Source organism: Porites lutea, chromosome 14, assembly GCF_958299795.1.
Source record: "Porites lutea chromosome 14, jaPorLute2.1, whole genome shotgun sequence".
NCBI classification, from domain to species: Eukaryota; Metazoa; Cnidaria; class Anthozoa; order Scleractinia; family Poritidae; genus Porites; species Porites lutea.
The window spans coordinates 505,778-524,545 of record NC_133214.1 but is presented as its reverse complement, the minus strand read 5'-3'; the positions used below and the strand labels follow the sequence as shown (position 1 = coordinate 524,545).

General features: G+C 37.7%; 1 protein-coding gene across 1 annotated transcript in view; it reads left to right on the top strand.

The window, feature by feature from the left end:
- Positions 1-15,371, top strand: part of LOC140924327 (prolyl hydroxylase EGLN3-like) — a 55,600-nt gene extending 40,229 nt beyond the window's left edge. The window contains exon 8 of the transcript XR_012164244.1: positions 15,119-15,371. The gene's annotated coding sequence lies outside the window, so the exon portion shown is untranslated. The remainder of the gene's footprint in view (positions 1-15,118) is intronic.
- The last annotated feature ends 3,397 nt before the right edge of the window (positions 15,372-18,768 follow it).

The window sequence follows — 18,768 nt, the reverse complement described above, 5'->3', positions numbered from 1 at the left end:
GACGAATCCGAGGGGCGTGCATGGCTAAGATGTTTATAATGCCTCTAGATGAGGTTGAATGTGATTTGCAGATTTTGCAAATCTAGGAGGGCGTTATCTCATTAAGTCCCACCTACTGTCAAACGATTTTTTTTCTTGGCCTCCGTTCTCTGCGAGTCTGCTGCTAATTTGGATACCGTATACCGGTTACTAGGGGTGCATTTAGAATTGGACATCATGGGACAGCTGATGGGAGAACAGCCCGCTATAAAGTATACCAAAAGCACTTAAACACAGCCCATATTTGAATTTGCAAATTGACTGTAACTACCAAGGATATGGCTAGGCAACCTCACCCTTACTTGCCTCGATCTCGTGCAAACACGTGCATCCCAGTAGCCTGGGACCAGGCTCTGCATTGTGAGAAAATCGGCTCCTCGTCCGACCAAAATTGAAATCTTTATAGCTTAACTTTCTGCATTTAACAGCTGAAAACGAACGCTGTTAGCCTGGGAACAGGCTCAGCATTGTGAGAAAAAGCTCGCTCGCCGATATTTTTCCTATTTGCTATTTGACCCCGTTTTTCACCTTTTTCCCAGACCCAGTCTAGAACGCAATATTTTATAAACTTCAGTTAAGCGGTGTTCAGCTCTATTCAGGGCTTGAGTTAGTAATCTTTGTTGCGTTTCCACTTTTCAGTTAGGTTTTGTCCATGGATATTAAAGACTACGATAAGTTGACCTCTGCAGGGGAAATCTTGCTAGACTTTTTTTGCGGCTTACTACCGTTGCCGTTGCGTTTGCGAGAGTTCTCAGAAGACAAACTCACATACCAGAAAAACGCCGTATGTGACAGCCTTACAACCCCATGCTAGACAAAGATTAATTTTTGTCATGGTATTCTACCCCTCCCTCCTTTTTTCACCTTTTGGGACATACCTTTTCATTGTAGCCTTTATTGCGTGGTGTGGGATGGGAGGGGGTGTAGTATCCTTGTTATGAAACTCTCGGCCGGCTCTCGGCTAACTCTCGGTCAGACTGAGAACCGAGAACTAAGCCAAGAACTTCCAACTAAGGGGCCGACCATTTACCTCTTGGGGGAAGGGGTGGGTGATTTCTGGTCGTCAAGAATTTTTTTTTCTAGCAATCTGGTGGGTAGGATATTTTTTTCCTTTTTTTCCCATAAGCTTTCTATTACATTTGTGCTGCATGCAATTATTTTCTTCCGACAAGCGCTTGCAGGAAAGTTGTTTTCAAAATCACCCACCCCCGCCTGAAGAGTGAAATGGTCGGCCCAGGGGGGGGGCCCACGACTTAGCGAAATTTCGTGTACCTATGATCCACCGATTTATGACATCACATCCGGTTTCAGAGTTGCTGCTCTGTTTTCGCGCGAGGCACAAAGATGGACGCCCAGTGCTATTTGGTTTCTTCGTTATTTTAACCCAAAGGCTAACGGAATTATGTATCTTGAATACCGAGAATGTTGAAGAGGTATCTAGCCGGCCTTTCAAGCAAATGTCATGACCAAACAAAGAAGTTTTAGTATTATTTTAACGATAAATATCATGCAGCTGCGAGGAATGTCATGACGAGTCTTGCGATGTTTCAAAACGAGTGTCGTTAACGTTTTGCGGCTTTTGCGGCCTCTGATTTAGAGAATTCATCAATCAAAATATAATTTCCTGAGCGGAATAGAATGGAAAAAACGCCGATGGCCACAGTTTAAAGTGTTCACCGCTGGAAGGTTGTTATCACGCCCCGTAAAGTTGCAGAAACTTCCACTCAACTGCACGGTTTTGAGGAATGTCATGGCGAGTCTTTTGCTGTTTATAATCGTGCGTCACTCAAGAGTTTGGCTTTTGCGGCTTCCGATTCATCGAAGTCGTCAATCAAAATTGCCTATCCTGAGCTAAATACCGTAGGGAAAAAGCTTGTGGTCACAGTTTAAAGTGTTAACAGCTGGAAGGCTTTGCCACTCGACGTAAAGTTTTTGCAGGGGCTCGGTCTTCTACTGTTCGAACACCCTCTGGCATGGTGTCGCATAGTTAAGGTTAGTAGGTTTGCTGATCCAGGATTTTTCTTTTAGTGCACGTGAGAGAATTACAAGGAACGTAGAGTAAAGAAATATTAGAGTTATTCAATGTTAGAGCGTGAGCTTTTGTTAAGAGAATTAGATATCAAATTTTTTAAATGGTTGATGAAAGAGGAATTCTCAAAGAACAGGTGGTACTATTAGGAAAGGGCAGTAAAACATCCTAAAGAACTACCCTTTTTCTCACAGCACTTTCTACTGGATCTCTAAAACTGTATTTTATTGGGTAAGAAACACATAAAATAGAAAAAATGTGACAGAGAATAGGCCGTTTGCTCTGGGAGGTGGTGCCCCAAGAGAGGTGGAGATATTAAGAGGGGCTACAGCCAAGAAGGACAATATCATAACCAAAACAATAATCTTGTTTATCAATTATTATTACTAGTAGTCTCTTTTGAGTATGATAGTATACCAGAAAGATACCACATGCCTGCAACTGCTGTGATCATAATTTATTGTTTTAGAGGGAGGCATGCAAGGTTTTTGCTAAGGGGATTTCAGGGGTGGTAACAGCACACCTCCAGACAGACTGCATGGTTGCTTATGGGGGATTGTGAAACTTAATGACAGCAAACTTAATTTGCACAGATAAGCAAAATTACATTGCCAGTTATTTCTCTCTGTGTAGTAGGGGATAGACAGTTCAATTATGTGTGAAGGACTGGAAGTATATTTTTTTGCCAATTTTCTCTTGCTGAGCATAAAAATCTATATTGTAAGACAGTTGTGCATAAGGGATATTTGCATTGTTTGATTCTAGGGTCCTTAAAAGTTGTAAGGAGAGAGGGTCTTCATGGCCAAAACAAACGAAAGGTATGTAATATGAAACTTGAATGAAATTTCTACCTGGTAGGGAGTTGTTGGGAGAAAACGGCCTCCCTGGAAAAAGAAAGGATAGTTTTTGTTCTGTAACGTGAAACTTTCATCTTGAGACTTGCACTTTTTGTTACTAGAAACAATACATGTAAGCAATGGAACCAAAATTTGAAGGATACTGCAATAATTCACTTCAGTAGAATGGTTTTTCTGTTTCCTTGTAACAATGTTTTTACTTGGTAACTTTTTAATAAGGTTGACAGTGGTCTTCTTTTAGTACAGTATCTATGTTGAATGGCATGCCTGAGGGGGGAGGGGGGAGGGGTATATACCTGTAGCTGGTGGGGCAAAAGGGAGTATCCAACAGAGAATTCAAACCTTTTTAGGAGAAAAAGTCACCCAGTGCAGCTTTGAGTGAACCAGTGATCATTTTTTTTTCTTTTGGCCATACATGGACGGTATATTTATTTTTTCCTTTATACTTCAAGTAAATTTTTCCTGTTTTTTGGGGTATGAAAATGTATGATAATGAGTATGACACAAAGGAAAGTAAAATTATCCAGGGATAAAATTGAACCACAATAATAACGATATACAGCTGTGTATAAATTATTAGTATGTATACAACAGTTTTTCTTCTAGTGTTAAAGGAAATACTGAACTTTTATTCACCTACTTTATTTGATTGATCAATGATATTATTATTGTTCTAAAAAAAGAAACATCAAAATATTATCAATAAATTACATGTATGGATTTTAGAAACATGCAAACCAGCCCTGAGACATTCAAGCTGTATTGATTTCCTTTTTCCCAAAAAATATCCACATTCCTTTTTATTGACTAATGTCTTTTGACCCTGTATGTGGCTCAAAATCTTAATGCTTAGATTCACAATGCATTCTTGATTCTTTTCCAGTATCTACTGAAAAATACAGTCTAGGTATGTTGTAAATACCATCTCTTCTTAGTTGTATCCTTGACAACATGCTTTCAATGCAATGTTCCGAGTTGTTTTAACACACAATCCCCCAACAAGTGAAGGTCTAGGAAATATTGAGTAAATGTAGATAATCATAAACATCGTTTTTGTGTCAAAAAGTGTTTACACTCCTATTTTAATCTTCAAACAGCTTGATTTGCATAAAAAGAGTATTTTTTATTGTTCAGTAGCTCTAGGCTCAAGTTCATATCTTGATCCCATCAATGTATCTTCAGTTTTAAACAGAGGTTTCAGTGGTTTCAAAACAAGCTGGTGACCACTGGAGTTCCATCAGCTACTTGACTGTATGTTGCCAGCAATTCTGTAGTCCAAAACCCCCCCACCCCCAGCCTCCAGATACTTTAAAACATTTTGAAATCCCTGAAGTTTATGTACTGACGATGAGCTAGTATAATTTTACAAAGGAACCCTACCAAAGGATCAGAAAGCCAAGCCAAGTAGTGTACCATAAAGACTGATCATCTCAAAACCCATCTCCTATTCCATGGCACATACCTGTATAGAAGAACTACAACCTTCTCCCTGGGTGTTAAAGTAACAGTAAAGAGGGGTTTCAGGTGTAGCCTCTTGTCTTTTTTTTATTTTTCCTGATATTTGCTACAACCTTTGCTCCTCTGTAGGGAAACATGGTTTGGCAAGAGGAAAGTAGAAGACAGTTTGATGAAATGATTTGTTAATTCACATTTTACTATTCCATCTGTTAAGAGGATTTTCTAAACAGATCATTTAAATAGTCTGGAATTCATTAAAGCTGACAAAAAGCACATGCTGTTCTTGTTGTTCCTTTATAAGACAGCCTTAAATAAATTGCAGGTCTGAAGATGGAGTTGTAAATAAGCTCATCTCACTATGTTAATTTTTGATAATCCTTTTCCCATCAAATTTAGTTACTAGTAAAAACCTGCAACTAAGAATCTGTATTTTTCCAAGTTAGCCTAAACAAGTCAGGTTCTTACATAAAAACCAATTATTTAGGTTCAGTCTCAAATAGGTCCTTATTTTCTGAAAAAAAAAAATACTTTGTAACTTTGAGCTAAAAGTATTTAGTGGCATTCAGCTCTTTCCTTGGTATATGTGAAACCTGTATACCATTGCATTGCAGTAGGAGTATTAAATGATAAATATTATTGGACACCTATGTCTCAAAAGAGGACCCTGTATGTTGACTTATCTTACTTTCCCACGTGTACACTGCGCAGAAGTTTTTTCTTAGAGATTTTATAAATAATGGTAATAGGGCTGAGTGGAGTCCAATTCGGTCTGTAATCATACACATGTTACAAAATTGGACAACCACGAAGCAGGAGTCGGATTTGTTTAATCATGAGTATGATTACAGATTGAATTGGACAAAACAAAGTCCTGTAACCGTTACAATTTCCAAGAAAATATATGCATTCCTTTTTGGAGAAATAGCATTTGTTCATACTAAATGTCCAAAATAAGGGAAAATATTACAGGGGGAGACACTGCCTATAGGTTGCATATTCATGCATTTTGGATTAATCCCCAGTTTGTTTGGGTAAGTGATTGTTGCTATGGTTATTGTAATAACTTCTGTTATTGGTGGATTTAGCTCAGTGCACTTAAAATGATTGGCTAATGTAATTGTCTGATTACAGGCAACTGTCCGACTACAGCCAACTGTCCGATTACAACCATACACAATGATTAAAGAAAAATAAAGCAGTTAATGCACCAATCAAATTTGAGGAAATTGTAATGGTTATGATTAATAACCTGTTTCAAATTTGAGTGCTCTTTTATAAAGACAGCCTAGCTGGAAAATTAGCCTGACAGGTTCTTAAAAACCAGTTTCTTAGTTGTGGATTTTTCCTGTATCCTTGTTGAGCTTAATACTGCACATCACTATGCTGGGTGTCAGCCAATCCCTTTTTTGTTTCTCCATGTCAGTGAGGTCAGATAGGGAATTTACATTTAGTCCTCTAGACCATGGTGCCTTTAATAGAAAGCTTTCTTCTCCTAATCAGGATCATATTAACAATCCTTTACTCTAACTGATTAATTGAAGGATGAAGAACACTAAGGGATGAAGTTGTCATAACACAACCACCAACTCCTTTCCACAGGAGGAACAGAATGCTTAGGGATGGAGAATAAACATGCGAAACTGATTGAAGTATAGAGAGTACGCACATGACGTCACGGCAGCCATGTTGGTGTCCCAAACTAATCCTGTGGGAGTTGAACTCTTTTCTTATGCAAATGATTTCTTTTGTTCCAATAAATTTGCATAGATGCAAGCCACGTGAGTGAATACTCTCTATGAAATTCAAGCTTAGTTTGGTTTCCTATAGTTGCATCTAGGGTGTTTGCCTTCTTATCTCCGAGGGAAATATGTGCAGCAGACAGTGCTGCTCACCCCCTTCCCCCTTAGAAACCTTGATTTCTTCAAAGCTTCCTAGTGCAAGATCATTAGTTTCAGTCTTTCCTGTGAAGTTTTTTAAGTCTTACCAAAAAAACTACAGTTAACACAGTTGTCTAGTTAAATACTGCTGATCCCTGACAAGAAAGTGAATGTCAGGGAAACAGACACTTATCCTTGAGGTCCTTGAAAGAGAGTTGGCATGTAAAGTCAGGAAATGTCTTACCAAGGACCAGCTTCGAAGCACACTACTGTACACTGGCCTAGACACTGTCAGAGGATTCCATCGAAACAGAATTGACATTCTGAACCAGCTCAACATGATTTCAGTGTCTTCTGTTGCTGCAGATTTTCTGTAAACCAGAAAAGTGTACTCCTTGAAATGTCAGCATTCTTCCTTCCTTTCAACTTTAATATTTGACAGTGAGTTGTACTCAACATTTATTAACAACATTTTTGTCCTCATTGACTTTTATCTCTCTTTACGAGTTGTGTGGTAGATATACTTTTTAATACTTCTTGATATTTTCTTGTTTGTGCTCTTCTGTCATCTATTTTTGTCTTCCCAGCTAAGCAAAATAAAATACATAATTTAAACATTAATGCCCAGAGGACTAGCCTGTGCCACAGACAGAACTAATCTTCTGGTTAAGTCCCCCTGTGAGACAGCACTGAAATCCTGGTTGTGGGCACCCCCTGGCCCACCTGTAAACTAGCCCTTGCATATGTGCTATGATTGGCCTGTTAAAAATACCATTATTGAAGGGAATATCGAAACACATTGGGATTGGGAGCCCAGAATATTGGCACGGCTTTGCAGATGTTACTAACTGGCAATAGATTATGTCTGCAACAGGCTACACTGACAACCAGACTTACAGTGTAGGTTTTAAATATATATTGTTTATAAATTCAAAAGTAAGTTTATATTCAAGTCTTTAAAAATACACAAAATTCATTTTTTATACCTTAGATAATCGTCAAATAAAATAAGGTGCAGTACAGCATTATGAATGACCCTAACTGAAACTTATTAATAATTCATAAAATGCAATTTACATCAAGAAATACAAGTAATAATTACCAAGCCATAATATGTGTTTTGCTGCAGGAAAAACTTACACATTTCTTCTAACGTGTTCTAAAGTAACTAGACCTCTTATTGAGTCTCATATTACACTTCTGGTGATCCCTCCAGAACTTCAAACCTCTAAAACAGTTAAACCAGCAGTTTGTTTTTTCACTTTATAAATTTCACTCTTTTTTACTTTACTAATTAATTTTATAACTATAATCACTGTAAGTCGTAGTATGTTTTTTTTTTAGCTTTAAAGGTCAAGAACCAATCAACACATGTTCGGAAGCGATTCATTGTTAAATAAGTGTTGTAGTTATCAGTTAAGATAAGGAGTAATTTCAAACTAGTCATTTTAACAATATGACTAGTAGTGCATAAGGGTTTCTTTTCATGTATGTTACACTTGCAAGCTTAGAAAAAAAAGGAAGGGCACAAACTTTCTTGATTTCTCTCAGATAATGACAAATTGGACTACTTTTGGGCTTAACTCTTGTTCTAAACATAAATCTTCAAAGGCTAAAAAATTTTTAAATGCTAAAAATCCAACACTAACCTTCCAGAAGCTCGCAACATGTGACCGTTTCGAAATCAGTTGAGTAGAGCTTTCAGCAACTTTACGTCAACTGGCAAAGCCTTCCAGCTGTTAACACTGTAACTGTGACCATAGGCTTTTTCTCCACGGTACTTCGCTCAGGATAGGGTATTTTGATTGATGACTTCGGTGAATCAGAAGATGCAAAAGCTAAAATCTTGAGTGACGCTCGATTAGACACAGAGAAAGACTCACCATTACATTGCTCAAACCTACAGTGAAGACCTTTGAGCAACTTTACGACGAGTGATAAAGCCTTCCAGCAATCAACACTTTAAACTGTGACTATCAGCTTTTTCTCCATTCTATTCCACTCAGGACAGGCTATTTTGTTTGACAATCTCGGTAAATCAGAAGCTACAACAGCCAACCCTTTGAGCGGACACTCGCGAAAGACTCGCCATGACAGGACAGTTGGGTAGAGCTTTCAGAAACTTTACGTCCAGTGATAACGCCTTCAAGCAGTTGACACTTTAAACTATGACCACCGGCGTTTTGCCCATTCCATTCCGCTCAGGATAGGCAATTTTGATTGATGACTTCGATGAATCAGAAGCCGCAAAAGCCAAACTCTTGAGTGACGCTCGATTACAAAGAGCGAAAGACTCGCCATGACATCCCTCAAAACCATGCAGTTGAGTAGAAGTTTTTGCAACTTTACGGGGCGTGATACAGCCTTCCAGCAGTGAACACTTTAAAATGTGGCCATCGGCGTTTTTTCCATTCTTTCCCGCTCAGGAAATTATATTTTGTTTGATGACTTCTCTAAATCAGACGCAGCAAAAGCCGCAAAACGTTAACGACACTCGTTTTAAAACATCTCAAGACTCGCCATGACACTCCCCGCAGTTGCATATTATTTATCGTTAAAATAATACTAAAACTTCTTTGTTTGGTCATGAAATTTGCTTGAAAGGCCGGCTAGATACCTTCTCAACATTCTCGGCATTCAAGATACATAATTCCGTTAGCCTGTGGGTAAAAATAACGAGAAAACCAAATGGCATCGGCCGTCCATCTTGGTGCTTCGCGCGAAAACAGAGCAGCAACTCTGCAACCGGATGTGATGTCATAAATCGGTGGATCATAGGTACACGAAACAAGTACCGAACGCTATTGGAGTCGTGGGCCCCCCCCTGGGTCGGCCCCTAAGTTGACTTGTTCCTCAACTAGTTCCTGGGCCTCATTATTATTCCGCGCGGCCAGAGCGTCTCGGGTCACGTGGTCCAAACGAAGATCCTGGGAAAACGCCGTACACGTGGTACAAACCAAGAACAAGCAAACATGGCGGAGAAGTCGGTGGATGGAAAAGGTTTCGTATTTTTTACAGAGGTTTTTGTACGGATTCAAGTCTACCCTTCAAAAGCGAAACGCACAATTAAAAAAGGTGCTTAACTGACCGCAAAAACGGTTTAACACTTGAAATGTTTCATGTGGGGTTTGAGAAACGAGACAGTTTTTTGTTATTTGTTTTTTTCAGTACTTCACGTTAATTCTGTGTCCAGTTTAGCTGCAGAGCGACAACTACCTGGGCCATGTGAGCAGGTACGGTTAAAGTAAGAGGTCTAAACTGGCATTTGACTAACAAAGACAAAAGCTAAACGAATGCGACATCATATTTAATGGTTAAAATTAAGCTTATGGGGTAAACGTGCTATAATTAAAAGGTTTTCAGCTTGTAATCATTGCAATGAAATAAGTTTTCAAGCATTGTTTTTATCTTCTTATTTTCTACACGATTTTTGTCTTTCTTTGCTCATTTTTCACATGTGCCTTACACATATGTGAGGTGAATTGGTAAAAACCATCCGTCGAGCTTTTTTCACTATTCCTTTAATAGTAAAACATTTACAGTGTGTGGTGCCAGTAATTGTGCTCACATTTAAGCAGGTTTATTTTTAGAGAAAATATCTTTGAGATTTATGAGAGAGCTTATGGGATGAAGTTTAGGTCTGGAAATTTGTTAGAAAATGGAAATAAAAATCGATGAAACTTACCTTGTGGTGAGTTGTTGTTGTCCTTTATATGCACACAAAGTTTCGGAAAAAATAGTCTCCTTAATCTTTCCTACATAGTATAGTGACAAGGTAGGAGGCTGACGGCAGCACTGGGGCTCTGATGGACCCCAAACCAGCATGATTTTCTTTGCGAAAATCAAATCCATTTGCTACATAAACAGGTCAGGCTCGTGGAACATGAATTTCTCTAAACCCTGACTCCAGCTAGCAACGCAAAGCCAGTAGTTTCTGTAGAACTTATATGTTTACCTATTAAAATGACAGCCAGAAGCCGTTAGAATCACAACTGGTCCAACTGAGCTCGGGATACTGGTGACAAGTATAATGAGTCTTTATGGAGGGAAGGGAGTACCACTCACCATCTGACTGCACCCTTTCCTCCACAGGGACTTAATTATTATACTTGTCACCAGGCACCTCGAGCTCAGTGACATTTTTGAATTGGTCCAGTTGTCAACTGGATTCGATTTTCACAAAAAAAAATTGTGCTTGTTTGGAGTTGATCGGAGTCTCAACACTATTTTCAGCCTCCTACCTTGTCACTATACTATGTAGGAAAGATGAAGGAGACTATTTTTCCCGAAACTTCATGTGCATATAAAGGACGACAACAACTCGCCACATGGTAAGTTTTGTTGATTTTTATTTCCATTTTCTAACAAATTTCCAGACCTAAACTTTGCCCTGTATGTTGTTTATATTTACTCATGCTATATGAAACCCGTATGTGACACAAATAGTGAGCCTGGATTACCTGTGGTTCCACCGTGCAATTACCCTCATTAAATTATTAATCCTTTAACTTTGCTCAAAATATTTACAGGTATGACTTAATATAGACAACAATGTAGTTAGAACCACATTATTTTGTACAGATGAAAAGGCATTGTGTTACCTTTGTGCAAGTAATATTACTATTATTATTAAGTAAAAATTGAAATTTTATTGTCCACTAGACAAGTGGATTTTTTTTTCCTTCCCTGGATAAGCAACTTTCAAACAATTAACAGTATTATTTCTATCAACAAGTCAGTCAACTAGAGTAATTCTCTTGATAAACAGAACAAATGTAACATGGAAACCTAAGTTGCCTTAAAACGTATTATATTATTATAATACGGTTAGTCATTGTAACTTACTACTTCAGTGTAAGTAGAAGTTATTGTCTGGTAGTAAAACACATTTAATTTTCCAGAAAAATGTCTGTGCATGGCAAATTGAACATGAAGCACTCATTGTAATTCTCAGAGGCCTCCTGGGGGCATGAAAACCTGAACCAAAAGCTTGCCTTAATCATCTGAACAGGTAGGTAACAATGCAAGATCCCCCCCCCCGCAGCTGTTACTACATAATGTTATCTTGAAGACAAATTTGCTGTTTTTGCGTCAATACCAAGCACAATGCATGATGCAAATGTTTTAAAACCATTCACTCTTTAACAAACCAATTTATGTATATGTTGTAGTTAATTTTTAATATATCTCAGGCAAATTTTGTTTTTCTTTTGTTCTGGGGTATGGCAATGTTGCTAATGAAGTTGAAAAATAAAAATTACCTGAGATAAAAAAAATAACTACCACATAAACATGTACATCAATAGGAACCTTGTTTGAAGCCATCACTCAAGACACCACATACACTGAAGCAGTCAGTAAAATACTGAAAACATCTATTATTGTGCAGTTCCAGAAAAAATATCCATACCCCCCACAGAGGCAACTTTTACTTTAGACCCCCCTCCCCCCACCTGGAATTTCCATTTTATACTGTAGGGGTTGCTTGTTATAGTCCCCCACTCTCTGGAATTTGGTTGAGTACCCTCTGGGAAGTATATTTGTGTCAAAAATGTTGTATTTGTTGCACTATGTTTTTTTATGCGAAAGATAATTTTTTTTTTCTGCGAGAAAATGCAAAAAGATCATATCATTCATGTTAATAAGGTGGCTAATAATCTCAAAAACGTCCTTACCTAATGATAAACCAAACAGGCAAAACCTTGTACTACGGACTACACGAAAGATGTCATCTACAAAAGAACCAGTTACATTCAAACTAAACACCACGTGAAGTTTCATTACTTCATTTTAGTTAGAACATGTTGCAAGAAGGCTTAGAACACAACCAAATTATGGTGAATCAATTGTGTAATAAAGCAACACCTAGCTTACGAGTATGCTCTCCTAATTGGGCAAGCTAGGATAACTTGCTCGCAGGGTAAACAACACCTGAAGGTTTATCCATGAACCGATGACAATTATTGTATTAAAGAATACTACTGAAAAAAGCGTTTAGCTGACCGTAGGTAAAACATGATCAATGCTAACAATAATACTTGTTTTGAAACACTGGTAACAGTAAATAACTGATAGCTTTCACAACAGAGAAGCTGCTATTTATTATTAACTGACCAATCTTACTCAAACGCCCTGGAAAAAGACCTCTGTAAGCAACCCCCCGACTCCCTTGGAAATTGCCTCCTTTTTGACACCCCCCCCCCCCCCCCTCCTCCCCTCGGAATTTCCGTTGCCCTTTGTGGGGGATTATGGATATTTTCTAAAACTACACATTACACTTGCCAAAAGGAGGCCGTAGAGGGATAAAAGAGTTTTAAAATTCTTCAAGCAAAATAACCTTGTTATAAAAAAGACAAATGCAAATCTCATATTGGCTACTGCTTCAGTAAACAGTACTACCGATTTTTGTAACCATTATTTCTCCAGGACAACGTTCATGTTATACTGTCTTTTTTTGTAGGAGTAAAATGCTGACAAAGGGAAATGATACATGTCCAGTTGAAAGTTGTATCAGAATTCAACCAAGATGTCCATATGAAAAAGGTTGACAGGGATGGAAGGAACTAATACCTTTCCAACTTCTGGTAGGTTCAACCCATAAGCCCCAATAAGCGTTACACCAAGTAAAAGGAATTTGGGGACCACACGAGGCAAAGAGAAAGTGTTTTGACCTCGGCATGATTCGCACCCACGGACGATCTCCAAGTTGGATCTGCTTTTGCTCTACTGATTATGCCGTGAACCCTGCGTGGAGCAAGTCGTGGGTAATTTGTGTGGCAGATCGCGTCGAGGGTAGAATGTGTAATTAAGTAAACGTACATACCTAATACTGATCTCATTATTATCTGCCATGTACTTTGTTAGTACTGTGTAGGAAATGATGTAACAGACAATTATCTCTGGAGTAAAAAATCATCGACTGCTACAAAAAATCCTTCAAACCCCGATTAGCGTCTATCAATAGATGTGCAATGTGTATTTCAACTTTTCATTATTATTTCAGAGTTCCTGTCGCTGCCAAACTGCAGGAATTGATATCAAAGCTTCTGTTCCTGGGAGTTCTTAGCAGGAATTTCACTCTCAGCATCAACAAGTGAGTGCTTTGAGTTTACAAGTCTTCAGCTTCCTAGATTTCTGGCCTTTTTACCTTTAATTTCTTTCTATTATAGAAAAGATCAAGGTAACCCCAATCTAAAATTATCAAGGTGGACAATAGCAAACCTGGTTTGCTGAGGAACTCATTTTTTTGTGGAAATTCGGCAGAGTGTATAGGCGTTGAGACGTATTTTGCGTAAACCGCTGACTCTCAAACCGGTATTATGCAATAAATCTGGAAACAGAGAAATGTAAGCATACCAAACTAAAATTGACAATGCGGAAAATGGGAATTTGGTTTGTTTGGGGAGTGATTTTTTGTGGAAATTTGACAGGGTGTATAGGCGTTGAAACGTATTTTGCCTAAACCGCTGACACTCAAACCGATACTACACAGTCAATAAATCAGGGAACAGAAAAATGTAGGGATACCATGCTAATTCGGGTGCTTTTCAAATATTTGGAACCTTATGCTAACATCTATGCTAACATTTTTCCTATCTCTACAGGTGATGGTAGCACGCTTTGGGATTGCCAAGCAAACTCTATTGACCGTGATTCTATTTTTTCCGCTTTTTTTTTTTTTAGAGAGAAGGAGGTCCACTTTACTCCAATCTAAAATTATCAGAGCGGACAATGGGAATCCTGGCTTGTTTAAGAACTGATTTTTTTGTGGAAATTCGACGGGGTGTATAGGCGTTGAAATGTATTTTGCGTAAACCGCTGACACTCAAACCGAATTTACACAATAAATCAGGGAACAGAGAAACGAAGGGATACCAATCCAAAATTATTAACGTGGACAATGGGAATCCTGGTTTGTTTGGGAAGTGATTTTTTGTGGAAATTCGACAGGGTGTATAGGCGTTGAAACGTATTTTGCGTAAACCGCTGACACTGAAACTGAATTTACACAATAAATCAGTTAACGGAGAAACGTAGGGATACCAATCTAAAATTATTAACGTGGACAATAGAAATCCTGGTTTGTTTGGGAACTGATTTTTTTGTGGAAATTCGAAGTGGTGTATAGGTGTTGAAACGTATTTTGTGTAAACCGCTGACACTCAAACCGAATTTACACAATAAATCAGGGAACAGAGAAACATGGGATACCACGCTAATTCGGGTACTTTTCAAATTGGAACCTTATGCTAACTTTTTTTGGTACTTTTCAAATTGGAAACTCATACTGGAGATAAAATAACCATAAGATACCCCTCTCATTGAGATTCTTTTGAAAGCAAAAACGTATTCTAACTTTCTAGTTTCTTTTTATTTCTACAGGTGATGGTTGAGCACATTTTATTCTCAGATTTCTAACCTTTTTCCTTCATTGTCTCTAGTGTTACTGTTTTAGATCGGCCACAACACTGGGCTTTGTAGGCTTTGACTTTTATTCAGTCTTTCCAGGTCAAAGTGAAGATGTGCATAATTGGAGCTAAAATTATTAGGTGGAGATTTGAAATCCTGAATCCTGACTGACCACAGACGTCTGCTTTTGGTTGAACTGTTAAATCTTCGAGTTTTATAGTTTGGCTGGTATGAGTACATTACATAAGGAATTTCTTTTTTAGAAAGGTCTTTTATAATATATACTATCACAATTCCCCTTAGCAAGGACTGGCTTTTTATAAGAGGCCATATCTCATTAAGATGTTTTTTGGTCTTCAAGCAAAGCAAAGCCATCGTTCTTCCGTGATCGTTGACTTTCAACAGCTTCTTATCCATCATTTTATCTGAATAACTAGGCTCGAAAATAGGTCACTACATGGAAAAAAGAATCGCAAATGCTCTTTGCTGCTGTAACTTTAAACTCAAAATGCTCTTACAAAAGAGGATAATAGTTGACAAGAATTCTTTATTGATTTACAGTAGATTAAGGTGGCTCTTCACATTTACGTCCTCCTTTAGGTCATTAATATGTTATATTCTCCAATGTTCTTTGGAATTGTAAAGATTGTTACCGCTTTGCTCAGTTTCATTTGGTTATTAAAAGTAAGCAATGCTGCAAAAGTCATGTAAAATAATATGTTGGCTTAGCTTTGTTGTACATGCTTGGCATCGTTTCATAGCGGAACACTTTCACTCCTGATGGTGGCAGATTGAAAAAAAAAAAATTCACAACATTTGAAAATTGTAACATCCTAAGAATTAAATAGCACCATACACAAGTTTTGCCAAAGAGGTTTCATTTGAATGGTGACATCATAGGATTCTGCCCACAGGTGTAAAAGTTACAGTGATAGATATTCCCTATATTTACTTGGTGTGGGAGTGAAAGAGTTAATGCTACCCTTAAAGAATAGCTTACTAGTATGAAAGAAGAATCTCAAAGTTTATCGCAAGTTTAGGGATTTTATGCAAGCAAACCTCCATTATTAGTTTTTAGTCTGGGAGCCACCGTACATGATATTAGCACTTCCAAGAAAAACAGTCAACAGTAATTTTTTGTTACTGTTTTGGTTGACTAAGGTTGAAGTTGGGAAAAACAGCAAAAAGAAGAGGTGGTAACTGGAGGCCATCCAGCCAACCAAAAACTTGCGATTGTAACTTTCACATATTTTTTGAGTTATTCAAAAGTTTACTCAGTTTTCTGTTCCAATAATTTTTGTTCCCAAATATTACTCAATGCTTTCAACACTTCTACTTTAAAATATTATTGGTCTGTTCGTTTGTTCTTTTCTCCATATTTCAATGATTTTTGGTTGAATAGATGGTCATCAGTTTTCTGTAATTAGAGGATAAGCCAAATGCATTTTTTTGTAATTCCAAAATCTGGAGAAGAAATATCTAAAAAACAGCAATGCATAAGTTGTTTATCTGTATTCTCTACCCGTAGTGTCAATAATGTTCAATTCAAATTTCTTTTAACAGTTTTTATGCAACGTATAAAACAATAATTTGTATATTACAATACGCGCCTCGTAAGCTTTGTAACATACAGCTATATGGCAATGACCCTTTAATCCCTGAAATCAAAATGCAAGTTTGTCATTTTTTAGGCTATAAATCCCCTTTAAGTATTGACTTTCATTGTCTTACTGATGGAGTTGGCAGCGACATCACAAGGAGAAATTACTTGTTTATCACTGTTTATTAAAGGGTTATCTATTTTAAACTCTTAGGGTTGCTAATGATGATGAACTACTTTTAAAAAATCCCGGCAGTTTTGATACAGTCAATTCTTACCACCCTCTTGAATGTTGGGACTTATACCCTGTGTCCTTCTTGCAAAGGTGTCTGCCTTTTAGAGAGAACAAACTCCAGGTGTCCCTGTAGAGAGTTGAATGTATTGTTGGGTATCTAAAGAGAGAGATGCTGTAGTAACATGCACAAGTATTGTCAGGGAGATTTCATCAGAATTCTCACACCATGTGATTTCTTCCTTACTTCATTCATATAACCTCTTTTGACTCTGGGGGTATAGAGTTTATTATTCAGTCATGTAAATGCGACAAAGTTATGATGATTTGTTTATTGCAATTACATGTAAAGTTATTTTGCTTAAGCAGCTGTTGTTAATATGTTTTATTTATGGAAAATTGAAAAAAAAGGCGAGAGGGGCAGAAGCTTCCAGTTTCTCCGTCAAATATTTTTTCGTATTTTTGGAATTTTTAACCTTGGTCACAGGTTAATAACAGAGACATTGTCATTTGACTGAAATGGAAGCTTTTATATAAATAAAAAAGAGTAATAATATGATATAGTGTAGTAAACATTTCCCCAGAAAAGTATAGTAGTAATTTTGTATTTGTTACTTGCTCTGTAAGGTACGCAGTGATTTATAATGTTAATCGTCGTCATCCTTTCATGTGTTAGACGTGAAAATGTTTTCTTTCCTCTTCTTTCTATCAGTTCAGTGAAAGTGTAAACGCCACAGTGTAGATGCAATCTTAACAAAGCCCAGACTGTGTATAACCTCGAAGATTACAAATGTTGCATTTCAATTCAATGAAAACTATGCGTTACATAACTTGTATTGCATTATAGACGTAACTTGTTTAAGATAGGAGTGGATTTGTTTCAATGCAGAATAAATTGTAAAAGCAACGCACAGCTTGTCCCCCTTCTTTCTAACATTTTTTAGTGATTAGTCCATTTACGTCATTAGGCCACTTCCACATTTCCCATAATGCACCTTATTTGACCCTCAAAATTTTGCATAACCTTTGTTTTTCATTTCTTCTGTGTATTACATCCGTCCCAAAAGAAATTGAAAACAATGCTGGTGCAATTTTTTTTTTGGTTGTTTGTTTTTTGGGGGGGGAGGGGGGCAAGTAAGGTGCATTATGGGAAATGTGGAAGTGGCGTATAGGCCCAAATACTCTCACTTTCAAAACGAGGCTAAGTGCTAAACCTCCCCCCGGTGACAAGGAGTTATATTTGCATGAGAATAAAATCATTTTCATATCAATAATTGCTTCTCACTTTGTCTAGCTTTGGAAAAGAGGCTGCTTGGGCAATTCGGAAATGGCCGGTTGGTTTGTTTGCCATTAAATTGATTGAAGAGGTGTTTGATGGACGACTTGATTAGGTACAACAAAATCCTTGTATTGCTTTATTTTAGGGGGAAATTCTCAAGGTGAAGTTATTCTCATTCAAACCACATTCTTCGTTGTGCTTTATTTTTAAGAAGTTATTTTCAATCAAACTACATTTTCTCATAGAATCACTTCTCAATCGCTCTCCGTTGCTTTCAGCCACGTGATCTTTTGAAAGAGCCGGTTAGCTTTGGGGACGAAAATGAGAAGTTATCTTGTGAAACTCATTGGGTACGTTAGCTAGTCGTCTTGTTCACACCAGAAAAGAAATGCAAGTTAAGAAATGTTCCTTGCGAAGGCAAGAGGTCAGTTGATCATAAATGCACAAAATGAGCCCATGTCAAAAATTCTTACACCCCCTAACCCCACCTTGCTGGTTTCTTACCTTCCTAATGACCAGCGGCAATTCATCACTATACAGCATTTTTCCTATTTTGACGGGAATGAGTTTGCGTAAAGTTAGACGTCTTAAGACTTTCATCAATATCGTCAAGCCAAGAGGAAGAGAAAAAAAGCCATGATAATTTTTCATCGTGACAGGTATGTGGAAAGTAACAGTAGCACAAGTAAAGTATTTGTTAACACGCTGAATATAACATGTAATAAAATACTACCATCAAGTTCTAAACCAAAATGGCGGCCGTCTTCGTGGGATAATAGGTACTGCTTGCAGTGGGGGCCTGGGTTGTAAAGAGGAATTTTCTGGTGGGTACTCGGTTTTCCTGGGGACACGTCTGGGAAGCCAATCGGACCGTCAGGTATTCAGAGTGTTTAGCCGCTTGTCAACCATGAAAATCATTCAAAATATGAATAGCCGCACTCGATTCATCATTGTAAAAGGAAAATTCTCTGTTCTTTATAAGCCTACA